This window comes from Pongo pygmaeus, chromosome 20 (genome assembly GCF_028885625.2).
Source record: "Pongo pygmaeus isolate AG05252 chromosome 20, NHGRI_mPonPyg2-v2.0_pri, whole genome shotgun sequence".
In the NCBI taxonomy this organism is placed as follows: Eukaryota; Metazoa; Chordata; class Mammalia; order Primates; family Hominidae; genus Pongo; species Pongo pygmaeus.
The window spans coordinates 52,804,776-52,813,565 of NC_072393.2; positions in this window are offsets into that span (position 1 = coordinate 52,804,776).

Sequence of the window (8,790 nt, forward strand, 5' to 3'; positions counted from 1 at the left end):
TTTGCATTATCATCATGACTGGAAGCTGCTCTTGGCTCTTGGCAGACATGGTCCAGGGATGCAGATGTCTTGTAGTATTCAGGAATCTACACACAGTACAGCATCATCCCTTGTCTCATGCAGCTTCCAGATGTCTCATTGGTCATTCATGAAGGAAGGGTAATATTCGAAATGTTTTGCCACTGGTACTGTAGTATACATTAGTATATGTCAATATATGCATCAAATTTTTAAAATATTTTAGGCCAGGCATAGTGTAATCCCAGCACCTTGGGAGGCTAAGACAGGAGGATGGCTTGAAGCCAGGAATTCGAGACCAGCCTGGGCAACATAGAGAGACCCTCATCTCTACAAAACATTTCAAAAATTGAGCAGGGCATGGTGGTTTACACCATTAATCCCAGCACTTTGGAAGGCCAAGGCAGGTGAATTGCTTGAGCCCAGGAGTTCAAGACCAGACTGGGGGCCAGGCGGGGTGGCTCATGCCTGTAATCCCACCACTTTGGGAGGCTGAGGCGGGCAGATCACTTGAGGCCAGGAGTTCAAGACCAGCCTGGCCAACAAGGCGAAACCATGTCTCTACTAAAAATACAACAATTAGCTGGGTGCACACCTGCAGTCCCAGCTACTCAGGATGCTGAGGTGGGAGGATCACCTGAGCCCAGGAGGTCAAGGCTACAGTGAGCCATGATCATGTCACTGCACTCCAGCCTGGGCAACAGAGTGAGACCCTGTCTCAAAAAAACAAAAATCCTTATTATCACCTAAGTTATGATATGACAAAGATCTGTCACAATTAACTTGAACTAATTCATTTTTATCCAAATATGTATTGAATTTCAGTGCTTTCTCAACTACTCTTGTACTATTATCCAGTCAGAAGTATTTCAGTATTTTAACAACCAGTATTGGCCAGGTGTGGTGACTCACGCCTGTAATCCTAGCACTTTGGGAGGCCGAGGTGGGTGGATCACAAGGTCAGGAGTTCAAGACCAGCCTGGTCAATATGGTGAAACCCCATCTCTACTAAAAATACAAAAATTAGCTAGGCGTGGTGGTGGGCACCTGTAGTCCCAGCTACTCAGGAGGCTGAGGCAGGAGAATCGCTTGAACCCAGGAGGCGGAGGTTGCAGTGAGCTGAGATCATGCCACTGCACTCCAGCCTGGGCGACAGAGCGAGACTCTGTCTCAAAAACAAACAAGAAAGAACAGTATTTCCATACTAGTTCAGACCAACTAAATTTTAGCCTTACTTGGAGGTGAAAACCCTGGCCAAGAATCTCTCTCTTGTACGTACAAAGTCCTTTTTGTTTTTAAATGGCCTCGGAATCTTCCAGGAAGTGCAACTACCACAAAAAATGAGGGAAGCTTGTATCGTGTTTTGTTCAAAACTTGGCCAAAGGTTGTCCACCATGTGAAAAAAATCACATTGCACATGGCTCTTGGTAATTGGACACCAATCCACGTGTTTTCAATGTGTTGGAACTGTCTATATTACAGGCGTAAACATCTGCCTACCTCCTTGGGTTCTAGGGGACTGGCTCCACACATCCGCATAATGAAATGCTTATTGTAAGTTACTATGTTCTTATTTCTTTTTATTACATTTAGGGCAATCAAGGATCGTTTTTGTTGCTGTTGTTGTTGTTGTTTCTGAGACAGGGTCTCACTCTGTCACCCAGGCTGGAGTGCAGTGGCACAGTCTTGGCTCACTGCAGCCTCAACTTCCCAGGCTCAGGCGATTCTCCCACCTCAGCCTCCCGAGTAGCTGGGACTACAGATACGTACTACCACACCCAGCTTATATATATATATATATATATATATATATATATATATATAATGTCTCTACTAAAAATACAAAAATTAGCTAGGTGCGGTGGCTCACGCCTGTAATGCCAGCAGTTTGGGAGGCCAAGGCGGGTGGATTACTTGAGGTCAGGAGTTCGAGACCAGCCTGGCCAACATGGTGAAACCCCATCTCTACTACAAATACATACGTGTGTGTGTGTGTGTGTGTGTGTATGTGTGTGTATTTTAGGTAGAGATGGGGTTTCACCATGTTGCTCAGGCTGGTCTCAAACTCCTGGGCTCAAGCGATCTGCCCACCTTGGCCTCCCAAAGTAGGATTTTCTTAAATCATGTTAAATCACATGCCAGTGGGTTATACCATCTATGAACTTCATTTCAGGAGAACAGAGAGAACTTTCCCAGAACTGACATTCAAGCCAGCACATGCCCTGGTATGGCCACGCCAGTGGTTAAAACAGCAAAACACTAAATTTTGGATTATTTACCCATTCATAAACGGTCACTGCCATGAACCCCCCGATTATTAGTATCCTCCTAGCTCTCCCTGGGGATCCCCTGGGCTGCCCTCTGGCCCAGCAGTCCAGGGGTTAAACTGGGTATAGTGGGAGGTAAGAGAGACCCATATCCCAGATGTTGGATGGACCGATGACTTTGCCAAGCAGTAAGTATTTTGTATATCAGCCCTACATGTTACAAAATATTTGCTATGAACAATGGTGGCATGTAAAGACCTGTCTACATTAGCCAGGTGTGGTGGCTCATGCCTGTAATCCCAGCGCTTTGAAAGACCAAGGCTGGAGGATCGCACGAGCCCAGGAGGTGGAGGCCACCCAGGGTAATATGTTGAGACCTTGTCTCTACAAAAAAATTTTAGGCGGGGCGAGTGGCTCATGCTTGTAATCCCAGCACTTTGGGAGGCTGAGGCGGGCAGATCTCTTGAGGTCAGGAGTTTGAGACCAGCCCAGTCAACATGGTGAAACCAGGTCTCTACTAAAAATACAAAAATTAGCCAGGTGCGGTGGCTCACACCTGTAATCCCAGCACTTTGGGAGGCTGAAGAGGGCAGATTACTTGAGGTCAGGAGTTCAAGACCAGCCTGAACAACATGGTGAAACCCCATCCCTACTAAAAATACAAAAATTAGCCAAGTGTGATGGTGGGTGCCTGTAATCCCAGCTACTCAGGAAGCTGAGGCAGGAGAATCGCTTGAACCTGGGAGGCAGAGGTTGCAGTGAGCCGAGATTGCACCACTGCACTCCAACGTGGGCGACAGAGCAAGACTCTGTCTCAAAAATAAAATAAAATAAATAAAAAATAAAAAAAACTGTCTACAAATGCACCTTTATGCACAATAACCCCAACCTGGAGATGATCAGATGTAAATCAACAGGTGGGTGGATAAGCAAACTGTGGCACACTCAGACAACATAATACTCCTTAGCAAGTTTTTTAAAAAAGGAAAGAACTGGGCCAGACATGGTGGCTCACGCCTGTAATCCCAGCACTTTAGGAAGTCGAGGCGGGCAGATCACCTGAGGTCGGGAGTTCGAGACCAGCCTGACCAACATGGAGAAACCCTGTCTCTACTAAAAATACAAAATTAGCTGGGCATGGTGGCACATGCCTATAATCCCAGCCACTTGGGAGGCCGAGGCAGGAGAATCGCTTGAACCCGGAAGGCGGAGGTTGCAGTGAGCCGAGATTGTGCCATTGCACTCCAGCCTGGGCAACAAGCGTGAAACTCCATCTCAAACAAAAAAAAAAAGGTAGAAAAGAAAGAAAGAACGAACTACTGATACATGCAAAAACAAGAATAAATCCCAAAAGCATTATGACACATAAAAAAAAAGCCAGATGCAAGACGCTACATAGTATATGATTCCACCAATGTAAAATTCTAGAAGAGGTAAAACTAATTCCTAGTGACCAAAAGCAGATCGGTGGTTACCGGGGCCTGGAGCTGGAGAGAGGGGCAGACTGCAAAGAAGCATGAGGAAATTTGGGGATGATGAGAATATCATGTATCTTGATTATGGGAGTGGTTTTTCACAGTATATTCATCTGTCAAAACTCATTTAACTGTATTTTATTTATTTATTTATTTATTTATTTATTTATTTATTTATTTAGAGACAGGGTCTCGTGGTGTTGCCCAGGCTGGTCTCAAACTCCTGGGCTCAAGTGATCCTTCTGCCTCGGCCTCTCAAAGTGCTGGAATTACAGGCATGAGCCTGGCCTAATTGACTTTAATGGGTGCAATTTATCATATGAAAAAGTTTTTTTGGAGCCATCCTTGCTCTGTTGCCCAGGCTAGAGTGCAGTGGTGCAGTCTTGGCTCACTGCAACCTCTACCTTCTGGATTCAAGTGATTCTCATGCCTCAGCCACCTGAGTAGCTGGGATTACAGGTGTGCACAACCACATCTGGTTAATTTTTGTATTTTTAGTGGAGATGGAGTTTCACCATGTTGGCCAGGCTGGTCTTGAACTCCTGGCCTCAAATGATCTGCCTTGACTTCTCAAAGTGCTAGGATTACAGGTGTGAACCACCTTGCCCGGCCTATTGTATGTAAATTATACCTCAATAAAGTTGACCTCAAAAAGAGGCCCCCCCGCTGGGGACAGAATCCAACAGGCCTAAGAACATTGACCTGTCTCTAAGAGAGACAAAACTGAGTCACTGCCCTCTGCCTTTCTGTCCCCATACTGCCACTCTAAGCCTAGAACCCAGGACCAACCCTAATCCGGGGCCAGCCTGGGCCCTCCTTCCTGGGCCAAGCTCCTTCGAAGAGGCAAGAGGGGTGGGTGGGGCAATAGAGAAAGTGAGAGAAAGGTGGGAGCTGGGAACTGGGACCCAGGGAGTGGCCATCAAAGTGCTTTTTCTTCTGCTCTTACGTAACCGGCGCCAGCAGCCTTTGAGTGAGGTATAACAGAGCCATTGTCACCGGTGGTGTGAGACCTGGCAGTGCTCATCCAAGGTCACATAGTCGCCAGGCAGCAGAGTCGAGACTGAACCAGCCTCTTCCACCATTCCACGAGTGTTTATTGAGCTCCTGCTATGCGTATGCACCGGACCCTATGCTAGGCTCTGAGCCTACAGCAGTGAAAAATTCAAGGACGGTTCCCCCACAGAGTGACCTTCCCAGTGGGGACGGGCAGGAAAAAATAAACATCATAAACCACTGAATTCTATAGTCTGTTGGGAGGGGACTGTTGCTATTAAAAAAGGAGAACAGGGCAGGGCACGGTGGTTCACAACTATAATCCCAGCACTTTGGGAGGCGTAGGTGGGAGGACCCTTTCAGCCCAGGAGTTCAAAACCAGCCTGGACAACATACAGAGACTGTGTCGCTACAAAAAAAAAAATTAAGAAAAAAAAATAGCTGGGCAGGGTAGCATGGGCCTATAGTCCCAGCTACTTAGGAGGCTGAGGTGGGAGTATCACTTGAGCCTGGGAGGTCAAAGCTGAAATGAGCTGTGATCATGAAACTACATTCCAGCCTGGGCAACAGAGCAAGACCCTGTCTTTAAAAAAAAAAAAGTAGAGCAGGTCTGGTGTGGTGGCTTATGCCTGTAATCCCAGTACTTTGGGAGGCCGAGGTGGGAGGATTGCTTGAGCTCAGGAGTTTGAGACCAGGCTGGGCCATAGAGCAAGACCCCATCTCTTTTTTTTTTTTTTTTTTTTTTGTTTGAGACAGGGTCTCTCTCTGTCACCCAGGCGGGAGTGCAGTGGCACAATCTTGGCTCACTGCAACCTCTGCCTCCCGGGTTCAACAATTCTCACGCCTCAGCCTCCTGAGTAGCTGGGATAACAGGCACCCACTACTATACCCAGCTAATCTTTGTATTTTTAGTAGAGACAGGTTTTTGCCACGTCTCTGGAACTCCTGACAGCAAGTGATCCACCTGCCTCGGCCTCCTAAAGAGCTGGGATTACAGGCATGCGCCACCATACCTGGCTAATTTTTGTATTTTTAGTAGAGACAGGGTTTCGCCATGTTGGCCAGGCTGGTCTCGAACTCCTGGCATCAAGTGATCTGCCTGCCTCAGCCTCCCTAAGTGCACAGATTACAGGCATGAGCCACTGCGTCTGCCCAAGACCCCATCTCTTAATATATAAAAAAAAGTGCTGGGATTACAGGCGTGAGCCACCACACCCAGCCCTTTTTCTTTAAAAAAAAAAAAAAAAGAGAAAAAGGGCTGGGCGTGGTGGCTCACGCCTGTAATCCCAGCACTTTGGGAGGTCTGAGGCGGGCAGATCACGAGGTCAGGAGATCGAGACTATCCTGGCTAACACGATGAAACCCCGTCTCTACTAAAAATAAAAAATAAATAAAAAATAAAAAAATAGCCGGGCATGGTGGCGGGCGCCTGTAGTCCCAGCTACTCAGGAGGCTGAGGCAGAATGGCGTGAACCCGGGAGGCGGAGCTTGCAATGAGCGGAGATCGCGCCACTGCACTCCAGCCTGGGCGACAGAGCGAGACTCCGTCTCAAAAAAAAAAAGAGAAAAGGGTAGAACAGGGTATGGGTTGGGTGGGTGAGGGTGGGGGCAGGAAGCAGGGGTGGCAGAATTAAATAAAGCGGTCAGAGAAGGCTCACTAAGGTGACATTGCAGCCAAGTCAAGAGGGAGGTGTGGGAACAGCCAAGTGGAAATCTGGCGGCAGGGCAGCCAAGAGAGGAACAGCCTGTGCAAAGGCCCTGAGGCACCAGCAGGCCTGGCATGTTCAAGGAATGGCAGACACTGGAGTAAGAGAGGGAGGAGGAGAGTGGGAAGAGGTGAGGTCGGTGAAGTAAGGCACATCCTACAGAGGCTATGGGGAGCACCTTGGATATTTCTCTGGGTTCTGAGCTGCGGAGGGCCACGAGCTGCCATGATGGAAACAGGCGCTGTCTGGAGGCCATATGGGGAACAGACGGAAGAGGTTGGGGCTCAGGAGTCCTGCGTGAAGGCAATTGCAATAGTTCAGGTGGGAGATGATGGCAGCTTGCCAGGGTGGTACCCAGTGTGGAAGGTGTAGAGGGGCCAGATTTGGGGTTTGAGGGCAGAGAAACTGAGATTTCTGGTAGCTTGAATGTGGGATATGACGGGCAGAAGGAGGGCATAGCACGGGAAGGGAATAAAGTGGCTTGTTCTGTATGTGACTGGATCCCAGCTCCTTGCACCAACCCGGGCTCCTGCACCCCTCAGCAGGCCCAGGGATCCCCAACCCCAGGCCAGAGCCAACTCCATGGAACCCAAAGTGCCCAAGCTCCCCAGTGAATGAGGCTCTTAGTGTATCACCGCCCCTCAGGCCTGGCCTGGCATCCGGGTTTCTCCACCCGCAGGGTGCAGGGGCCACATTGGTGGGTTCCAGATTCCAAGTTCCAGTATTTGGAGGAGGTGGCAGAGGAGGGCTCCCACCCCACCGTTTTCATCTTTCACCCAAGATTTGCACAGATTTCATTTTAATGACAGTCCACTGTCTGTTAGTTAGTTTTGAGATAGAGTCTCACTCTGTTGCCCAGGCTGGAGTGCGGTGGCAAGATCTCAGCTCACTGCAACCTCCGCCTCCTGGGCTCAAGCCATTCTCCAACCTCAGGCTCCTGAGTAGCTGGAACTACAAATGCCCAGATAATTTTTTACATTTTTAGTAGAGACGGGGTTCCACTATATTGGCCAAGCTGGTCTCAAACTACTAACCTGAGATGATCCACCTGCTTCAGCCTCCCAAAGTGCTGGGATTACAGGCATGAGCCACCACACCTGGCCGTCCAGCCACTGGTTTTAAAAAATGTTTGACACTGGGCACAGTGGCTCATGCCTGTAATCCCAGCACCTTGGGAGGCTGAGGCGGGTGGATCACCTGAGGTCAGGAGTTGGAGACCATCCTGGCCAACATGGTGAAACCCCATCTCTACTAAAAAAAAAATACAAAAATTGGCCGGGCGTGGTGGCGGGCACCTGTAATCCCAGCTATTCGGGAGGCTGAGGCAGGAGAATCGCTTGAACCCGGGAGGTGGAGGTTGCAGTGAGCTGAGCTCGCACCATTGCACTCCAGCCTGGGGGACAAGAGCAAGACTTCATCTCAAAAAAAAAAAACAGTGGCTGGGTGCAGTGGCGCATGCCTGTAATCCGAACACTTTGGCCTGAGAGTTCTACACCAGCCTAGGCAACATAGTGAGATCCCTTGCTTACAAAACAAAACAAAAACAAAAACCTTTTCTAATTAAAAATAGCTGGGCATGGCCAGGCATGGTGTTGGCTCACTCCTGTAATCCCAACCCTTTGGGAGGCTGAGGCAAATCACCTGAGGTCAGGATTTCGGGACCAGCCTGGCCAACATGAGGAAATCCCGTCTCTACAAAAAATACAAAAATTAGCCAGGCCTGGTGGCAGGTACCTGTGTGGGGAAAAGAAAGAGAGATCAGATTGTTACTGTGTCTATGTAGAAAAGCAAGATATAAGAAACTCCATTTTGATCTGTACTAAGAAAAAATTGTTTCTGCTTTGAGATGCTGTTAACCTGTAACTTTAGCCCCAACCCTGTGCTCAAAGAAACATGTGCTGTAATGAATCAAAGTTTAACGGATTTCGGGCTGTGCAGGATATGCCTTGTTAACAATATGTTTGCAGGCAGTATTCTTGGTAAAAGTCATCGCCATTCTCCGTCCTTGATTAACCAGGGACACAATGCACTGCGGAAAGCCACAGGGACCTCTGCCCAAGAAAGCCTGAGTATTGTGCAAGGTTTCCCCGCACTGAGACAGCCTGAGATATGGCCTCATGGGAAGGGAAAGACCTGACTGTCCCTCAGCCTGACACCTGTAAAGGGTCTGTGCTGAGGAGGAGTAGTGAAAGAGGGAGGCCTCTTTGCAGTTGAGATAAGAAGAAGGCTTCTGTCTCCTGCTCGTTCCTGGGAATGGAATGTCTCGATGTAAAGCTGACCATTCCCATTCGTTCTATTTTGAGCTAGGAGAAAACCTCCCTGTGGCTGGAG